Raw genomic sequence first — 22,029 nt, 5'->3', positions numbered from 1 at the left:
AGTTCCAAGTTCTAGGGGACTGATGACGTCAGATGTTAAGTTCCATAGTTCTCAGAGCCATTTGAACCATTTTTTAGCCTCAATTTATTACATATTGCCGAATAGTAAACATTCTTGAGTGTTTATTTTGCTTTCTCTGATAGTAGTTCTGCTTTTTAATCAATGACAATGTTGTTGCTGTCATCGGCAAACAGAACTTTCTCTCCACGTCTTATAGTGTCTGTGAAGGCATTGGTATAAATTAAGAACAGGATTGGAGCCCATACATTACCCTGAGGGACATATATGTTTATAAGCTTCTTGTCTGACTACTGTTTTACTAAAAATTCATCATTAGCAGGTATGTTAACTATCTCTATCTTTTGTACCCTGTTTTCCAGGTAAGACTGGAAGCACTCTTTTGCTGTTCCTCTTACACATAATGCTTCTAGCTTGTTTAGTAATATTTTACGATAAGCTGCGTCAAAAGCTTGGACCAGTGTAAAAATTTTCCTGTAACACAGCCATCCTTGCGAAGAGCTTCACATACCATATTTGTGAACACTGTAATGACTGATTTCGTACTTCTCCCACTTCGGATATCAGACCGTTGTTCATTAAAAAAGTTGTTCCGTTGCAGGTCCTCGATCAAATTCTTGTCCTCAATAGCGTGTTCAAGTTGCCCTCCCGTTCATAGCGAATAGAAAGTACATTAGATGAAACTGAAACTAAAGTGAGTCACAATGCGTCCTCCTCTTACCTATTCATGGCTGTGTGTTCCACCTGGCGACCCTTTGGTTTATAAATAACTTAATAATACCATTATCCAAGTAGGAAAACGCGCTGCATTCTCTGATGAAAGCTGTCTATCGCATAACGCAAGATGTCTCGCGAAAGCATGCACGTTTTCACTCATTTCACAAATTAATTGATTTTGACCTTGCAAGCTAGTGTCTAAAGCATTTATTTGTCCCGTAATGTCCAGTAACAATGCAACGTCGGCAGCTCACTCTGGATCTTCTAATTTAGGGTCATGCCTTCTTTTGGTATTTAAAAACTCGTTTATTAGCATTCTCAACTCAAAAAAATCTGTTCAGTGATTTGCCGCGGCTAAGTCACCGGACTTCGCTGTGACATGGGATGATACAGGACTCGGCCCCAAATTCAACTAAAAGTACATGGAACTCTTAGTGTGTTAAACCACGGAAAATCAAATAACTGACTACCTGAATATCCACTTGCATGACGTAATCTAATTTTGCCGCTTTTGCACAGAGTACCTCTTGGTGCAAAGTGCAATGAATGCTGTACAACGATTGTTCTGTGCGCCACAGATTCTTTCCAAGCTATCCAGCAAATCTCATTTGCTCCCCTTTCATTGCATGTGCTCGGTCTGTTGTCACCAAATATTCCCAGTGTAAACCAACAGAAGATAGCTTCTTCGATGGCCTTTACGCTGAAGCGTCAAAGAAACTGGTATAGGCATGCGTATTCAAATACACAGATACGCCAACAGGCAGAATATGGCGTTGCCGTCAGAAACTCCTATATATAAGACAAGTGTCTGGCGCAGTTAGAACGGTTACTCCTGCTGCAATGGCAGGTTATCAAGATTTAAATGAGTTTGAACTTGTAGTCGGCGCACGAGCGATGGGACACAGCATCTCCAAGTTAGCGATGAAGTGGAGATTTTCCCGTGCGACCATTTCACGAGTGTGCCGTGAATATCAGGAATCCTGTAAAATATCAAGTCTCCAACATCGCTGCGGCCGGAAAAAGAGCCTGCAAGAACGGGTCCAACGAAGACTGAAGAGAATCATTCAACATGACTTAAGTACAACCCTTTCGCATATTGCTGCAGATTTCAATGCTGAGCCATCAACAAGTGTCAGTGTGCGAACCATTCAACGAAACATCATCGATATGGGCTTTCGGAGCCGAAGGCCCACTCGTGTACCCTTGATAACTGCACGACAAAAAGCCTTATGCCCCACCTGGCTTGGCAACAACGACATTGCATTGTTGATGACTGGAAACATGTTGCTTGGTCGAACTAGTCTCGTTTAAAATTGTATCGAGAGGATGGACGTGTACGGGTATGGAGACGACCTCATGAATCCATGGATCCTGTATGTCAGCAGGGGACTGTTCAAGCTGGTGGAGGCTCTGCAATGGTGTGGGGTGTGTGCAGTTGAAGTGATATGGGATCCCTGATACACCTAGATACGTCTCTGAGGCGACACGTATGTAAGCATCCTGTCTGCTCACCTTCATCCATTCATGTCCATTGTGTATTCCGACGGACTTGGGCAATTCCAGCAGGACAATGCGACACCCCACACGTCGAGAATGTCTACAGAGTTGTACCTGGAACACTCGTCTGAGTTTAAACACTTCCGCTGACCACCAAACTCAGCAGACATGAACATTATTGGGCATATCCGGGATTCCTTGAAACGTGCTGCTCAGAAGTGATTTCCAGCCCCTCGTACTGTTACGGATTTATGGACAGCCCTGCAGGATTCATGGTGTCAGTTCCCTACAGCACTACTTCAGGCATTAGTCGAGTCCATGCCACGTCGTGTTGCGACACTTTTGCGTGCTCGCGGGGCCCCTACACGATAGTAGACAGATGTACCAGTTTCTTTGGCTCTTCACTGTAGTATGTACGCGATAGTGGTAGTACCCTTTAAAGCTATCATGTCAAAAAAAGTCCCCAGTTACGTGCAGATCAGCGTCCATGCCTCAGACATAATTGCGTAGGGTCTGACACGTCTGTGGATTTTTTATTTCTGCTGTGTTTTTTGTGGCTGGCTGCCGAATTTCTTATTGTCTGTTGGTGTTCGTAAGTTAGCGAAAGATTATCCCTGTCACGTTGAGGCGGACGTTTTATGATTTTTTGTTTTTCTCTTTCCTTGTTATTGTTTACGTGATGCAGCTTTACAGTGATACTCTTTGAACAAAAATGTATATAAACGTGAACGAGGAAATCATAATATTTGAATTTAAGAAGAAAATTAGAAGATGACATGGTAGGGTAGAGGGGAAAGGTTTGTCCCACCACAGTAGGAGTCCGGGCGTGAAAGTCTCGGTATTGTTCCTCGAACCATTGACTTCCGGACGCCTTTCATATTCTTAATTTTTATAATCCCGACGATAAATTTTAAGTTGTACTTGTTCTGGCTATGTTATGTTTCTTGCTTGTTAAATGTATGTGCTATTGTAATTGTTATAAAACTATTTATCTTTGAACAGATTTAAGGTGGTACTTTGCCGTGCAATCAGTTGCAATTATCTAAATTTATTATTTATGCCCTTTATATGTTTGAGACTATTACTAGGCTTATTTTACAGTCGTTTGTTACATCTATTTGTATGTTAGTAGTGTGTATTTGCTTGTCTCCATTACGTTTCATGTGCGTATTGACTTTTGTGCATTCGTCTTTTGTCATCGTTTTTCTACCCTATGAAATCTGTTTTAGTGTTGTATATTTTGTAATCGGTGACACGGTCGTCTGGTTAGGTACTGAGCGTAGAGTGCTGAAGAGATTGTGTCGTCTAAAGTGTTAAGTGAGTTTGACGCGTCTTCGTTATGCCCTAGGTTGCATGTGTTTTAATGCGTTTCTGTGTTGTCCTATTTACCCTAGATTAGTGAACAGCCTACAGGTCAGGTCGGTGTGTTCAGAGTTTCAAATTGCCCAGCGTGTACAGTTTGCGGCGTTACTGTGTAATGCGGGGTAAGTGCATGGGATAAGGGCCGTGTCCGGTCAGAAAGTGAACCATGCCACGATTGGGATTGGCGTAGTTCATCTTCAGCTGCTCCTGTAAATCAATGAATGGTGCATACACGGTGCTCCTAACCACTAACGTCCCGTTCTTCTTTTCAAGTCTCCATCCGTCAGAGTTTGAATTGAAGCTTGTTGTGAATTGGTACTCCATTGATTTGTTCAGTCCTGTCAGGTCTGCCCATTTTGAAACAGTATGATGTTGGGCGACGTCCGATCGTTATGTCGGCTGGGTATATTCCTAGTACCAAATACAGTGCTTCCGCTGATGCGGTACCAAACGCTGCAGATATTCTTATTAGCACATTCCTCTGCCTTCGCCTGACAGCTGTTTTGTTCATGGCGGGTTTTAGAAGATGTGCCCATGCATTCGAAGTAAAGCTCAGTACTAATTTGAAGGGTGCACAGTGGTACGTTCGTGTCAGTGTGGTGGATAATCTATAATTGGCCGAGTTGATTCGAGCTAGTTTGTGTAGTATTTTTCCTGCTTTATCTGTTGTCAGTTTTATATGTTCGTACAAATTATGCCTCTGGTCCAATTCTATCCAAAAATATGTTGCTATTATTTTACGTTTAATGACTGTGTTGACAAGTTTAATGCAGGGATTAGTTTTCGGTGATACTTTCATTAGAATGTATGTACTTCCATTGTTTGCGACTGTTAGCCAGTTCGTGTTGCACCACTATGTAACTGTGTGAAGCTTTCCACTTCTAGAGGGTCTCTGTTGTCACTTGATTCGACTACTTCACCCGCTCTCGTGTCTCTTTCCAGTACATGAAGGAAGGGTTCAGTGAAGATATTCCAGAAATTGGGCTCACAGATCGATCGTTTCGGACAATCCCTTGGTTATTTTCTTAATAATTTTGCGACTGCTCGAGCGCCATTCTAAGTCCATGTCCGACAGTAGTCTAGGAAATTGTGCTACGGTGTCTCAGATACCTCCAGTTCTTTAAGTCTCATGAACATTTCAGGCCATCAGAGATTGTCAACAGCACCTATGGTAATTGCAGTTAAGTAGCTGAAATGGTTCAATTGGCTCTAAGTACTATGGGACTTAACATCTGAGGTTATCAGTCCCATAGACTTAGAACTACTTAACCTAACTAACCTAAGGACATCACACACATCCAAGCCCGAGGATTCGAACCTGCGAGCGTAGCAGCAACGCGGTTCCGGACTGAAGCCCCTAGAACCGCTCGGTCACAGCCGCCGGTTAAGTAGTTACGTGTGGTTTCTGAGACTACTGTGAGTGCTCTGTTTATAGCATCATCGAATGGTTCGCCTTCTCCGAAGCCTATTTGCTGTGAGCTAAGGCCGTAGTGGGCCTGCTTGCAGGCGGTCACGTAGGAGTCTCTCTTGAACCTCAGCTAATGTTTCCAGAACGAGATTTTCACTCTGCAGCGGAGTGTGCGCTGATATGAAACTTCCTGGCATATTAAAACTGTGCCGAACCGAGACTCGAACTCGGGAGCTTTGCTTTTCGCGGGCAAATGCTCTACCACTCACGACCCCTCCTCACGGCTTCAATTCTGAGAGGTGCCGAGTTCGAGTCTCGGTCCGGCACACAGTTTTAATCTGCCAGGAAGTTTCTTATCTAATGTGTTTATTAGACATATGGGTCTGTAAAGTCTGTCGACTCATTAAATGCGACAGAAAATGCTATGAAGTCTTGGACTTTACTTATTACAGTGAAATGAATACCCCTAGCTGCATACAGGGCGTTGATATAAGTCAACGGGGACAGTTGAAAATGTGTGCCCCGACCGGGACTCGAACCCGGGATCTCCTGCTTTGCTTATTAATTGTCGATAAACGTCACCAGACGTAGCACTTAGGCGGCGACGTATAGCCCGCGGTGAAAGGCTGGTTGCTCCAGACGATTTACATTCAGTGGGCACAAAAGATCTGCAGCGTCATTGATGAGATCTGCAGCGTCATTGATGCTCTATTTATGGACTCCACGTCAGCAAATGGTTTTCCAGCTCTTGCTATATTAGGTGCAATCTTGTAACTTGCACGTACCGCTGGGCTGTCATTACTGTCGCCCTGAGATATTGAAGATACTGCTACATAAAATACTACAGCAGTTAGATGTGAAACATACCGAAAGAAAATTGTAGACTTCTCGTGACAAAAACAGCTTAAGTCAGATTCGCCAGGTTTCGTCTTTTTAAGATTAGTTAATTTTCCCATCCGTTCAGGATCTTAAATTAAGCTGTTCTCACCCTTTTGAAACATAATGACCTTCTATACCAAACTTCAGCTGACCAACGAGTATAGAGCCACATGTTAAACATATCGAATTTTCATTATTTCGCACAAAGAAAAGCTGATACTACCATCACATTTTAAACGACACCAGATATCCACTTCTCCGTTTCTTTTATTGGCAGTGTATTTTCTATTGATTGTAATATAACGTACACTGTCAAGTGATCGCTTCTCATCATCTTCGGCATCATCCATCTCGGGTCAGCGCGGCGTATTGCTAACCGACGGGACCCAGGTACGAGTCCCAGCCGAGTCAGAGGTTTTTTCCTCTCGGGGACTGGTGTTGTGTTGTCCTCACGTTCGTGTCGTCAATACTGACATTCTACTATTGAGATGGCTGCATTGACACGTCCCGAAAGTCAATATTTTTTTTAAAAAAATCTTCGCCATTTAAGAAAGGTATTACATTGCCGTTACCTGAGAGCTGTCCCCGTACCTCGGGGCCTGCCGTAGTCTACGCGAACGACGCGCACGTACATCGTTGTGTATTCACGAACCCAGGTGATCCCAACCGCGCGCAGACCCGAAATTTTACTTAGTCCTAAAGTGATCAACTGTGCGCGAGGTAGCTTTTCGAAATACACTCCTGGAAATTGAAATAAGAACACCGTGAATTCATTGTCCCAGGAAGGGGAAACTTTATTGACACATTCCTGGGGTCAGATACATCACATGATCACACTGACAGAACCACAGGCACATAGACACAGGCAACAGAGCATGCACAATGTCGGCACTAGTACAGTGTATATCCACCTTTAGCAGCAATGCAGGCTGCTATTCTCCCATGGAGACGATCGTAGAGATGCTGGATGTAGTCCTGTGGAACGGCTTGCCATGCCATTTCCACCTGGCGCCTCAGTTGGACCAGCGTTCGTGCTGGACGTGCAGACCGCGTGAGACGACGCTTCATCCAGTCCCAAACATGCTCAATGGGGGACAGATCCGGAGATCTTGCTGGCCAGGGTAGTTGACTTACACCTTCTAGAGCACGTTGGGTGGCACGGGATACATGCGGACGTGCATTGTCCTGTTGGAACAGCAAGTTCCCTTGCCGGTCTAGGAATGGTAGAACGATGGGTTCGATGACGGTTTGGATGTACCGTGCACTATTCAGTGTCCCCTCGACGATCACCAATGGTGTACGGCCAGTGTAGGAGGTCGCTCCCCACACCATGATGCCGGGTGTTGGCCCCGTGTGCCTCGGTCGTATGCAGTCCTGATTGTGGCGCTCACCTGCACGGCGCCAAACACGCATACGACCATCATTGGCACCAAGGCAGGAGCGACTCTCATCGCTGAAGACGACACGTCTCCATTCGTCCCTCCATCCACGCCTGTCGCGACACCACTGGAGGCGGGCTGCACGATGTTGGGGCGTGAGCGGAAGACGGCCTAACGGTGTGCGGGACCGTAGCCCAGCTTCATGGAGACGGTTGCGAATGGTCCTCGCCGATACCCCAGGAGCAACAGTGTCCCTAATTTGCTGGGAAGTGGCGGTGCGGTCCCCTACGGCACTGCGTAGGATCCTACGGTCTTGGCGTGCATCCGTGCGTCGCTGCGGTCCGGTCCCAGGTCGACGGGCACGTGCACCTTCCGCCGACCACTGGCGACAACATCGATGTACTGTGGAGACCTCACGCCCCACGTGTTGAGCAATTCGGCGGTACGTCCACCCGGCCTCCCGCATGCCCACTATACGCCCTCGCTCAAAGTCCGTCAACTGCACATACGGTTCACGTCCACGCTGTCGCGGCATGCTACCAGTGTTAAAGACTGCGATGGAGCTCCGTAAGCCACGGCAAACTGGCTGACACTGACGGCGGCGGTGCACAAATGCTGCACAGCTAGCGCCATTCGACGGCCAACACCGCGGTTCCTGGTGTGTCCGCTGTGCCGTGCGTGTGATTATTGCTTGTACAGCCCTCTCGCAGTGTCCGGAGCAAGTATGGTGGGTCTGACACACCGGTGTCAATGTGTTCTTTTTTCCATTTCCAGGAGTGTAGATCAACTGCGCGTGGTGATCACTTTTAATCAACTGCACGCGAAGGAAAACACAAGTTGGCATTACAGCATTTTCCTTCCTATTTTAAGAGGTTTATGACTCTGCCACCGCTACGCTAGACCAGTCATATGTATGGTCTCTCATATAATTCACTAATAGTCTTCCATTTTGCACTATTGTAAGTTGTTTGTCTATTTAAGTAGCAATGTTTTCATTGTTATGACTGACTTCATTTGTATACAGAATGTGGGTTGAAGAATCGTTTAAGTAAACACGTGACTTGTTTTTACTGTGCACCTGCATGCTACTGCACGTTGTGTTTCTCTATCTTTCCGAAATTTGTTGCTTCCAACAACGATCAACTTATGGCCTCTTTCACTTGTCATATGCTTCAAAGGAATGTTGCAATACATTTCTAACCTGCTGGTTACATACGAGGACTAGGAACTGGCACACACAGCTCGGCCTTTTTACCCACTCGGAGGAAGTGATTAATGATAACAGTTCAATGCAGACATTACAAAGTGGCAAATAAAACACTCGTGCGCAGTCGACCTGTTTATAACATACCTCAACGCGCGCTGTCGACCTGTTTGCTGAGGTAATGCTGAACCCGCTCGCTCACAGTTGGGCAAAAAGTAAATCTTTTAGCTTGCAACCGTGTACCCACCCCACGAGGCACGTGCAACGTCTGTCCGCCCTTGCCTTAGAAGAAGCGCCACACTCCATCATATCCGACAGCAGCTCACTGTTTAAACGGGCTGAGTCCCTTTCCTTTTGTGAAAAAAATCACCACTCCTTTCCACCTTGAGTCCTCCCCGGTAGCTGAGTGGTCAGCGCGGCGACCTGTCACGCCAAGGAGCCCGGGTTCGATTCCCGGCTGGGTCGGAGATTTTCCCCGCTCAGGGACTCGGTGTTATGTTTTCTTCATTATCATTTCATCATCAGCAGTGGAAGGCAAAGGGACACCACCACTGGAATCACTTCCCTAGACGCTCATGTGGTGGACCTCTCTGACGAGGCTTCCCCCATGACAAGACCTGCCGTAAGGCAGAACACAAAGTTAAAGTTTCCACCTTGAGTTAAATCTAGAAGCTGAATGGTTGGTAAGAACATTCAAGGCTCAAACGGGCAAATGGACTCGCACCTACTACCATACACCGGGATGGATTCGAGGTGTCATATATCGTCACTGGTCACAGAGATGTCAAAGATATGAATTGTTTCGAAGTAGGCGCGGGACAAGGGCACCTTGTGCGTCATCGTAAGCAACTCTGGCCGCCACAACTGATTGATATTAAGTAAAATAAATTCGTGTGACGTGAATGTCTGGGAGACACCGAAGGGTAGGTTCAGTCACTTAATTGGAAAGGTTTTCCATATTCTTCGCGTCCGCAGGTACCTTTCCTTCACGAAGTATAAGAGCTGTGTACTTAAGTGTATCTGCTGAGTGTAGGTGACTGTAATGGGTAGGTGTGTGTGCACGTGTATGTTGTGTTGGTCATGATGAGAGAGGGGAGAGGGTGAATCTCGGTCTCGGCACATAATCTACTCTCGAAGAGCGCCAAGTGGGTGGCCGAGCTTAACCTCCCCATCCGATGAACGAATCACCATCAACAGGATAGCATGACTTCGCGTCATGAAACACTGCGTAAGGATTTGGAGTTGAAACCAGGACATTTAGCGCAAAGATTGGTGATCACGGACTCCACGCCGCCGCACCTCCTGGCTCCTCCACCTCAGAGACAAAGGAGAAAGTGCCACCAGCGCGGCGCATCTGGACGGCCACCCATCCAAGTACTGGCCAGGTGATCTGACGGGAACCTCGGAACGACCGTTGACGCGCTGAGTGATGTTACGTCCCTGGTTTGACCTTGTCAAGACTCAAATAATCACCTGAGACTGCCATCAGTGCCGGCTATACCTCCCATCAGGCCCATGTCCACACTACCGCCATCCACACTTATGTACTCCTTATCTCCACCCTCGGAGAGGTATTAGTACAACCTCCGCACTCACTTTATGACCACTATGCCAAAACCACAACGAGCTATCGCAGCTTTTGGAAAATCGGAATGTGGCTGGCCGGATAAGATTTGAACCTTGATCTTTCAGAATGGAAGTCCAGTCTCTTAGAACTTTTTCGGCAATTATTTATCATGGTAAGAACGAGCATGTGACTCTTATTATGAGATCGTAGCTGCTCTGCAGGAGCTTATTCCTAGATTGCTGGCTGAATGCTGCAAAAATTTATACGTAAGAGTGTTTAATGCTGGACTGAATAGCTGCATGTCCAGATCTTATCGTTTTCGAGGTCAAGATTCAAAATGAGTCGCAGTCGTTTCACCAAACCGAAGAAAATCTGCAGAATAACCGTGGAGAAATGAAGCATTCGAGGGCCGGCCGCGGTGGTCTAGCGGTTCTAGGCGCTCAGTCCGGAACCGCAGGACTGCTACTGTCGCAGGTTCGAATCCTGCCTCGGGCATGGATGTGTGTGATGTCCTTAGGTTAGTTTGGTTTAAGTAGTTCTAAGTTCTAGGGGACTGATGACCACAGATGTTAAGTCCCATAGTGCTCAGAGCCATTTGAACCATTTTGAAGCATTCGAGGAAAGTGGTGACTATCTCAGCTTTCTTACAGGGTTGAAATGTACTGCCGAAGACAAAAAGGTTTCGGAACCATGCTCAACTAGTGTTGAAATGTTATCTCATCCGTTACTCAGAACTTCCGTAACGTCACACCTAATTCCACTTGCAGCCGCGACCAAAAGCCCCGCAAGGCAAATCACGCGACGAATTTCGCCGCAGATTCATTTGGGAACGTTTATTGGCGGACTCCGATTAATTTTCTACTCTGCTATGATGCCAGTCATACTAAGTTAGGGTCGCCAGTCTCACTTTGAACCTCGAGATAGGGTTAAACTTCTCACAGCTCCAAAGTCAATAACTAAAAACCCTGTAGCAATTCAACTAATGTCAGAAATATCCCGAAATCCGACCACTGCCAACAGTTCATACACCACCTCCAACTGTCCACCGGCAACGCCCACCTAAAATCAAAACAACAATAAAATAGGAATACATTTCACAGTCAGTAGGGAATGAGTCATACAAAACCATCACTCTCCAATTTGCATCGAAACAAATGAAATTTATTTGATTCGAGGAAAACCTCGCCTCCAATAGCTATTGGCTCCACGCTGTCCTCTGAGTCCTCTTTCTACCGAACACTACCACACTCACTAACTCAATACTCACCGAGAGCAGGAAAGTGCTTAATTGGAAACCCGCGCACGGGAGTGCACTTTAGAATATTTTTTAGGCAGTCCGTATCGAAAACGTAGCCTCATTGAGCAAGAAAGATCACTAACTCCATATTTCGGAAATTAAAGCCCCTTTAAGACCCCAGCTCTCGTCAGAGAGCCCTATTGCTCCAATACGTCTGCGCCGTCTGCAGGTCATACAAACAAGGTACGAGTCAAAAGCAATGATCTAAGATGAGCACGTATCGCTGGCTCGCCACACGACTGCACAAGAACTCTTTGACACTCCAACTGCCCCTTCATATTGAATCTGGTGAACTACGATCACAATCATAGGTGGAAGCACAACTGCCCAAAAAACTTTTCCTTGGAGTTAAGCACACAAAGAATGCAATATCGGTGAACCTCTGTATTACAGCAAACCTGACTGGCACAGCCAGCTGTACTCATACAGCCAAGTAGCAAGCACGAACAGGGATGCCGAACACACAGGCCCCCACGACTCTACACAACGTGGCACTTTTTTCCCCTCTGCCCTTAAAATCGCTACCCTTCAATCGATTCTGTCTACTACCTCGTCCATGGGACATTACTAGTGAGAGATCGCACCAAGACGTTTGGACAACATCACAATCCCGCATATTCTTCGATTCGAGTACAAACCTTTTCGTCGAGATGACAGTAGAACATTCTGTGTTTGTCACTATGCTAGTGGCCGGACGGAGTGGCCGTGCGGTTCTAGGGGCTACAGTCTGGGGCTGAGCGACCGCTACGGTCGCAGGTTCGAAACCTGCCTCGGGCATGGATGTGTGTGATGTCCTTAGGTTAGTTAGGTTTAATTAGTTCTAAGTTCTAGGCGACTGATGACCTCAGAAGTTAAGTCGCATAGTGCTCAGAGCCATTTGAACCATTTGAACTATGCTAGTGCAGATATGGAGGGGACCCACCTCTCTGGTCCAGAGGGCCCACGACTTTCCATCTCTAATCCACGAGGGCTGCCGAAACTCCACGAGAAATTACTGAATCTATAGGCCTTCCAGCTAATCGAAATCACGAGCAGAATTTAGGCATTTTTAAAGGCCATTTCCTGTACTTCTGCAACGTACTACTTCCTAGCAGAACCTTCAGAATTCACACTACAACGAGCTTTGGAAAACACTGGCTGTCTTGAGTAAATATCTCGCCTTGAAATCAGCCTATCTAGTTCCAACCACCGTCCATTTCGGAGGATTAGGGGAAGACTGGTTTTCCATACTGAGGCCAAACAAAACCTTTTCCTATTGCAGCAGGAAACTGGCCGAGGCGACTGCAACTACAATAGCAGCCAGAGTTAGCACACAGGGGTGGCCAGGAAATGATATGTTACACTGCTTTTCTTGCACATAAAGAGATATTCTCTGATTTTAATTACAGAGAAGTGAAAACCTAAATGAATTCCCATGAAATATGCAATTATTAAAGAATAATCTGGGAGAACTTATTTGTTACTACAGTTTGTGGGGCTGAAATATTTTGATGAGTAAAATTGTGTGGCAGATGATGACCTGTAAACATACATTTCGTGTGCTACATCTTCTACAAATATGTTATTCGTTCACGACCGACCTTATATGATCCTCTCAGTGCCCTTTCATGCAGGAAACACTATTTCTCACCCTACAGTCTTCCAGGTTCATACAAACACCTCTCTGAAATGAACTTTTAAAGAAATACGTCAATGTACATACGAAGGCTATTATAGTAAAACTAAATGATGTGGTTTATATTTTCGCAGTATCTAATAGACAAAACACAAGCAATTACGTAGTCACTCCGCGAAATACAAATTGTGATATCAGATACTTGTTAATACAGTGAGTGTGGCAAAAATGTGTCTCGTGTCTCGAGAAATATTCTTATATATGAATAAGAAGTACTGAACGAGACTACAATCAGATGATTTTACTCGAGAATGACGAAAGTGATAGAGATGCTCGTGACATAACTGCTGCTTGAAACACCTTTGTGCTGTCACCCTGTAGGACACTGGTCTCGTGACCAACTGCTGCCTTATACTCTGCTTAACCCTTTAAGTCCCACCAGCTTGAAAAAAAATAAAATTTTAAAATTTTTCACTTAATTAACCTTTATAATCCTAGTAGGCAACGAATACGAGAAGAAATTAGTGAAAAGTAAACAAGCAATTGTTTTAATGAGGTGTTTTCAATTTGGAACCGCTAGTATACAGAGTTTTCAACCACCCATCAGTTCATGTGATATATTTGAATATATTTGACAGAATACCACATCTCGAAACTTCCATGAACTCATAGTGCCCAAAAGAAATTATAGTCCTAAATAACAAGCAAAAATGGACCTAAAATTTAATAAATTTTGTATAAAAACTATATACTTCCCCAGTGATTTTGTTTCGAAACGGCTTATAAAAGCAATAGTACAGACTCAAATTTACGTTGCAACAACTTGAGACATATTAACTTTCACTGTCAATGATCTCCTACATTCACATAGCACGATCTCCGCGCCGACTGTTGCTTTGAACGCAGAAAGTAACTGCTACAATGCACTGCATTCGTAAAAGTACCTCAGTGTACCACTGGACGTCTCTGTCTAGCAACAGCATCGGTGGTTTCATGCTAAAGCAATGGTACATAGTAGAGGCATGTAATCTCGCGGCCGTTAATATGGATTTAGATACGGCGACCGCTGCTTAACGGCTAAATCCTTAGTCATCCTCACGTAGCAGAACGGGAGCCGCTAGTTAACTAGCACGTAGGTCCATAGTCGTCCTCACGTAGGAAATGTAGTCCATACCACTCATATTAATAAGGAAGTTCGTTTGCGGTACTGGGGATAAAATGAGGGTTGTCAGACATTTTGTTCGCTCAGTCTCTAAGACACCTAATGTTGCGGATCAGACATGGTTTCTGCTTATATGTTACTAAAAACTCAATTTTCTAGATGTATAGCGAAATTATTAGTCCAGTGTGTGTACTGTAATTTGACTGCTCCTCGTTTCTTCATTGGTAAGTACGTCGACGAGTCATTAAATTCTAATATTCGTTTCAGCCTTTCACTTAAAATTAGTCTGCAGTAAAGTCAGACATCTACTTTTCCTTTGGGAATTCGGGGACTCTTAAAAGAGAAAAAAAGCAGTTCTTATGGTCGAAGTTCACCACTAAATTCATCTGCCAGACGTCCGCAAGACAACCAGGATATCTTAGCGTTATTGATCGTACGAAGCGTGGCAGGGTTACGCCAGCCGCAGCCATAAATAGCCGTTATTGCGGCTTGGGGTACAAAATGGAAATGATTTCGTCACGATATGCCTCTCAGCTCTAAGGAAAGCAAGACACGGCAAAGCGCACGTGCGACGTCGTTTACCGCGTTCAAGTTCCTGCAGTGGTGTGCAAAACGTAAGGACGAAAGTAACTTTCGCATGATCTGTCACTGCAAAGTAACATAGCTCGATGAAATTTGGGCCATACTTAGAAAAAACTACTACAGTATAGCACAGTAAGTAAATGAAAGAATACGCAATGTGACGAACAGAAATGACACTTTTATTTCAAAATAACAATTACACTGATTGGAATACTCTCTTTCAAATTTTGAAGCTGTCAGGGGTAAAATACAGGGAGCGAAAGGCTATTTACAATTTGTACAGAAACCAGATGGCAGTTATAAGAGTCGAGGGGCATGAAAGAGAAGCAGTGGTTGGGAAGGGAGTGAGACAGGGTTGTAACCTATCCCCAATGTTATTCAATCTGTATATTGAGCAAGCAGTAAAGGAAACAAAAGAAAAATTCGGAGTAGGAATTAAAATTCATGGAGAAGAAATAAAAACTTTGAGGTTCGCCGATGACATTGTAATTCTGCCAGAGACAGCAAAGGACCTGGAAGAGCAGCTGAACGGAATGGACAGTGTCTTGATAGGAGGATATAGGATGAACATCAACAAAAGCAAAACGAGGATAATCGAATGTAGTCGAATTAAATCGGGTGGTGCTGCGGGAATTAGATTAGGAAATGAGACGCTTAAAGTAGTAAAGGAGTTTTGCTATTTGGGGAACAAAATAACTGATGATGGTCGAAGTAGAGAGGATATAAAATGTAGACTGACAATGGCAAGGAAACTGTTTCTGAAAGTATTTGTATGGAGTGTATGAAACGTGGACGATAAATAGTTTAGACAAGAAGAGAATAGAAGCTTTCGAAATGTGGTGCTACAGAAGAATGCTGAAGATTAGATGGGTAGATCACATAACTAATGAGGAGGTACTCAATAGAATTGGGGAGAAGAGAAATTTGTGGGACAACTTGACTAGAAGAAGGGATCGGTTGGTAGAACATATTCTGAGGCATCAAGGGATCACCAATTTAGTATTGGAGGGCAGTGTGGAGGGTAAAGATCGTAGAGGGAGACCAAGAGATGAATACACTAAACAGATTCAGAAGGATGTAGGTTGCAGTAGGTACTGGGAGATGAAGAAGCTTGCACAGGATAGAGTAGCATGGAGAGCCGCATCAAACCAGTCTCTGGACTGAAGGCCACAACAACAACAACAAATTACACTGATATCATCATGATTTATGATGATTCCTTGGACCTAGGTCTTAATTGGGTGTTTGATTACCATGGACGGTAACGCATTCTCTGCAATGTGATCCCATGCTGGCGACAAGTTTGGTAAGGACATTCCACTCCTACGCCATCGTTGCTGAGAACTGCTGGCTTGTCTTTGGTGCATGTGAATATGCTGTAATACATCTACCCAACTTAAACTAGGGAAACGAGCAGGCCAGTCAATCCGCGGAATATCCTCTCGTTCCAGTCACTCCTCCACCTACGCTGTTCGATGCGGTCGCGTATTGTCATCCACAAATGGTTCAAATGGCTCTGAGCACTATGGGACTCAACATCTGTGGTCATCAGTCCCCTAACTAACCTAAGGACATCACACACATCCATGCCCGAGGCAGGATTCGAACCTGCGACCGTAGCGGTCACGCGGTTCCAGACTGACGCGCCTAGAACCGCACGGCCACACCGGCCGGCTGTCATCCACAGAAATGAAGTCAATGTTAAATGCACACATGAAAAGACGCACATGGTGAAGGAGTAAAGTGTCACAGTAACGTTGATAGGTGGGTGTACCACGTTCAAAGATCTGGAGGTCAGTACACCGATGGAACATTATGCCTCCCCACACCATAACACATGGACCACCAAAACGATCATGTTCGCCAATGTTCCTGGCTGCGTTACGCGTTCCCACCTCTCGCCATATGAGGGAACATCCTGAAGTATGTGAAACTTGATCGCTTTGGTGGTCCAGGTGTTATAGTGTGGAGATACACAATGTTGCATGTGCATACTGACCTCCAAATCTTTGAACACTGGACACTCATCGGTCAACGTCTTCGTGACACTGTACTCCTTCCCATGTGCGTCTTTTCAGGGGTGCATACGGCCATGACCTCATTTTTATGGATGACAATGTGCGACCACATCGAATGCGGAGACGGAGAAGCTCTTGAAATGAGAGAATATTCGGGAAATGGACTGGGCTGCCTGTTCCAGAGGCTTACATTCCATCGAGTACGTATGGGGTGGGCGAGGAGAGTGTTGCAGCACGTCTACCTGGACCAACCACCATCCAGGAGTTGTCAACAGCGCTGGTGGAGTTCTTACCAACCTTGTGGCCAACATGGGAGCGCGTTACAGAGCATGCTCTGTTCCCCCCTCCCCCCGTAGTGATCTCACACCCTACTAACAAGGGAACCTCCCCATCGCAACCCCCTCAGATTTAGTTATAAGTTGGCACAGTGGATAGGCCTTGAAAAACTGAACACAGATCAATCGAGAAAACAGGAAGAAATTGTGTGGAACTATGAAAAAAATAAGCAGAATATACAAACTGAGTAGTCCATGCGCAAGATAGGCAACATCAAGGATAATGTGAGCTCAGGAGCGCCGTGATCCCGTGGTTAGCGCGAGCAGCTTCTGAATGAGAGGTCCTAGGTGCAAGTCTTCCCTCGAGTGAAAACATTACATTCTCTATTTTCGCAAAGTTATGATCTGTCCGTTCGTTCATTGACGTCTCTGATCACTGTAATAAGTTTAGTGTCTGTGTTTTGCGACCGCACCGCAAAACCATGCGATTAGTAGACTAAAGGACGTGCCCCTCCAATGGGAACCAAAACATTTGATTGCAAGGTCATAGGTCAACCGATTCCTCCCCAGGAAAACACGTCTGATATATTCTATACGGCACTGGTGACGGTATGTGCGTCACATGACAGGAATATGTTGTCGACCCACCTAACTTGTACACTTGGCGAATGGGTAAAAATAATCTTCTACCTTGCCCGATTTAGGTTTTCTTGTGGATGTGATAATCACTCCCGAAAAAGTGATGAAGACATAAGAGTTTGTCACATAAACTGCAACAAATGAATGCAACAGTTTCACAGTCACACAGTTTTCCCTGTGCTCTGTCAAAACATGTTTTTAACGTTTTCAAATTTTTCCGTGTGTAGACCGTCAAATCCTGCATATGTCCAATCAAATCTGAACGTGTCCTGGAATTTTGGAGAGCGAAGTTTATTATGTGTGAGTGCTTGATCTTTGATAATTGTCTGAAAATAAAAAATTAAAATTTTTTACTCGAGGGAAGACTTGAGCTAAGGACCTCTCGTTCGCCAGCTGCTCACGCTAACCACGGGACCATGGCTGCCCTGAACTGTCACTATCCTTGATGTTGCATATGTTGCGCATGGACTACTCAGTTTGTATATTTTGCTTATTTTTTCATAGTTCCAAACAACTTCCTCCTGTTTTCTTGATTGATATGTGTTCAGTTTTTCAAGGTCTATCCACTGTGCCAATTTATAACTAAATCTGAGGGAGGTGCGATGGGGAGGTTCCCTTGCAAGAACCATGTCCCGCCTTTTGTAATGTCCAGGGGACCATCATAAACGAGGCGACTTCAGTGTAACTGTTGTCTTTGAATGAAGGTAGTTTCTGTTCGTCTCATTAATTATTTCTTTCAGTTACCTTCTGTACTGTCCTGTAGCATTTTTTTCTATGTATTGTCCAAGTTTCACCGTGCTCTGTTACTTCGCAGTGACAAATCATGCGTAAATTGCTTTCGTCCTTAAGTTTTGCACACCAGTGTAGAATGCGATCACAGAAACACTAGTTTTGTTGTCAACATGTCTTGTCCACACAGTTGGTAGCATTTCCGATACATTTTTGAATGTATAACAAGTAACAAACGTTATCATTAAATAATAGCTTACAAACAAAGGTATTCTATTTTATCGAAATTGCAATTCTCTATTTTTTTTCTTTTTAGTATGATCTTATGCCCCTCGTCGTAAGAATCCGACCTGTTGTACATATCTGACACACACACGCTCTCTCTCTCTCTCTCTTTCTCTCTCTCTCTCTCTCTCTCTCTCTCTCTCTCACACACACACACACACACACACGCACACACACACACACACACACACACACACAAATAGAGAGAGAGAGAGAGAGAGAGAGAGAGAGAGAGGTAGGGAGTAGTCATATTTTTGTGTAGGCAGCCACATCCAGAATGATACAGGACGACACAAAATGTGAGTTGCGGCATCAACATTTTAACAACACTATAGCAGACCAAGTTAGCTGTTAGTGTGTTACAAAACACAATAATTGATCTTTGTGGTTTTGCTGTCGGTTCCGCACCATGGTAAAGACATCTATGAACTGAAGCGACGTATGTTTAATGTGACGCATGAGAGAAATGTGAGAGGTGTAAGTTTTTGTGTCCCTATAGCTACTAACCTCCCCCCCATGAACCATGGACCTTGCCGTTGGTGGGGAGGCTTGCGTGCCTCAGCGATACAGATAGCCGCACCGTAGGTACAACCACAACGGAGGGGTATCTGTTGAGAGGCCAGACAAACGTGTGGTTCCTGAAGAGGGGCAGCAGCCTTCTCAGTAGTTGCAAGGGCAACAGTCTGGATGATTGACTGATCTGGCCTTGTAACAATAACCAAAACGGCTTTGCTGTGCTGGTACTGCGAACGGCTGAAAGCAAGGGGAAACTACGGCCGTAATTTTTCCCGAGGGCATGCAGCTTTACTGTATGATTAAATGATGATGGCGTCCTCTTGGGTAAAATATTCCGGAGGTAAAATAGTCCCCCATTCGGATCTCCGGGCGGGGACTACTCAAGAGGATGTCGTTATCAGGAGAAAGAAAACTGGCGTTCTACGGATCGGAGCGTGGAATGTCAGATCCCTTAATCGGGCAGGTAGGTTAGAAAATTTAAAAAGGGAAATGGATAGGTTAAAGTTAGATATAGTGGGAATTAGTGAAGTTCGGTGGCAGGAGGAACAAGACTTCTGGTCAGGTGACTACAGGGTTATAAACACAAAGTCCAATAGGGGTAATGCAGGAGTAGGTATAATAATGAATAGGAAAATAGGAATGCGGGTAAGCTACTACAAACAGCATAGTGAACGCATTATTGTGGCCAAGATAGATACGAAGCCCACACCTACTACAGTAGTACAAGTTTATATGCCAACTAGCTCTGCAGATGACGAAGAAATTGTATGATGAAATAAAAGAAATTATTCAGATAGTGAAGGGAGACGAAAATTTAATAGTCATGGGTGACTGGAATTCGAGTGTAGGAAAAGGGAGAGAAGGAAACGTAGTAGGTGAATATGGATTGGGGCTAAGAAATGAAAGAGGAAGCCGCCTGATAGAATTTTGCACAGAGCACAACTTAATCATAGCTAACACTTGGTTTAAGAATCATGATAGAAGGTTGTATACGTGGAAGAACCCTGGAGATACTAAAAGGTATCAGATAGATTATATAATGGTAAGACAGAGATTTAGGAACCAGGTTTTAAATTGTAAGACGATTCCAGGGGCAGATGTGGACTCTGACCACAATCTATTGGTTATGACCTGTAGATTAAAACTGAAGAAACTGCAAAAAGGCGGGAATTTAAGGAGATGGGACCTGGATAAACTGAAAGAACCAGAGGTTGTACAGAGTTTCAGGGAGAGCATAAGGGAACAATTGATAGGAATGGGGGAAAGAAATACAGTAGAAGAAGAATGGGTAGCTCTGAGGGATGAAGTAGTGAAGGCAGCAGACGATCAAGTAGGTAAAAAGAAGAGGGTTAGTAGAAATCCTTGGGTAACAGAAGAAATATTGAATTTAATTGATGAAAGGAGAAAATATAAAAATGCAGTAAATGAAGCAGGCAAAAAGGAATACAAACGTCTCAAAAATGAGATCGACAGGAAGTGCAAAATGGCTAAGCAGGGATGGCTAGAGGACAAATATAAGGATGTAGAGGCTTATCTCACTAGGGGTAAGATAGATACTGCCTATAGGAAAATTAAAGAGACCTTTGGAGATAAGAGAACCACATGTATGAACATCAAGAGCTCAGATGGAAACCCAGTTCTAAGCAAAGAAGGGAAAGCAGAAAGGTGGAAGGAGTATATAGAGGGTCTATGCAAGGGCGATGCACTTGAGGACAATATTATGGAAATGGAAGAGGATGTAGATGAAGATGAAATGGGAGATACGATACTGCGTGAAGAGTTTGACAGAGCACTGAAGGACCTGAGTCGAAACAAGGCCCCCGGAGTAGACAACATTCCATTGGAACTACTGACGGCCTTGGGAGAGCCAGTCCTGACAAAACTCTACCATCTGGTGAGCAAGATGTATGAAACAGGCGAAATACCCTCAGACTTCAAGAAGAATATAATAATTCCAATCCCAAAGAAAGCAGGTGTTGACAGATGTGAAAATTACCGAACAATCAGTTTAATAAGCCACAGCTGCAAAGTACTAACACGAATTCTTTACAGACGAATGGAAAAACTAGTAGAAGCCGACCTCGGGGAAGATCAGTTTGGATTCCGTAGAAGTACTGGAACACGTGAGGCAATACTGACATTACGACTTATCTTAGAAGAAAGATTAAGGAAAGGCAAACCTACGTTTCTAGCATTTGTAGACTTAGAGAAAGCTTTTGACAATGTTGACTGGAATACTCTCTTTCAAATTCTAAAGGTGGCAGAAACCAGATGGCAGTTATAAGAGTTGAGGGACATGAAAGGGAAGCAGTGGTTGGGAAGGGAGTAAGACAGGGTTGTAGCCTCTCCCCGATGTTATTCAATCTCTATATTGAGCAAGCAGTAAAGGAAACAAAAGAAAAATTTGGAGTAGGTATTAAAATCCATGGAGAAGAAATAAAAACTTTGAGGTTCGCCGATGACATTGTAATTCTGGCAGAGACAGCAAAGGACTTGGAAGAGCAGTTGAACGGAATGGATGGTGTCTTGAAGGGAGGATATAAGATGAACATCAACAAAAGCAAAACGAGGATAATGGAATGTAGTCGAGTTAAGTCGGGTGATGCTGAGGGTATTAGATTAGGAAATGAGACACTTAAAGTAGTAAAGGAGTTTTGCTATTTGGGGAGCAAAATAACTGATGATGGACGAAGTAGAGAGGATATAAAATGTAGACTGGCAATGGCAAGGAAAGCGTTTCTGAAGAAGAGAAATTTGTCAACATCGAGTATAGATTTAAGTGTCAGGAAGTTATTTCTGAAAGTATTTGTATGGATTGTAGCCATGTATGGAAGTGAAACATGGACGGTAAATAGTTTGGACAAGAAGAGAATAGAAGCT

The sequence above is a fragment of the Schistocerca piceifrons genome, chromosome X (assembly GCF_021461385.2).
Source record: "Schistocerca piceifrons isolate TAMUIC-IGC-003096 chromosome X, iqSchPice1.1, whole genome shotgun sequence".
Taxonomy (NCBI): Eukaryota; Metazoa; Arthropoda; class Insecta; order Orthoptera; family Acrididae; genus Schistocerca; species Schistocerca piceifrons.
This window is presented reverse-complemented; position numbering follows the sequence as displayed.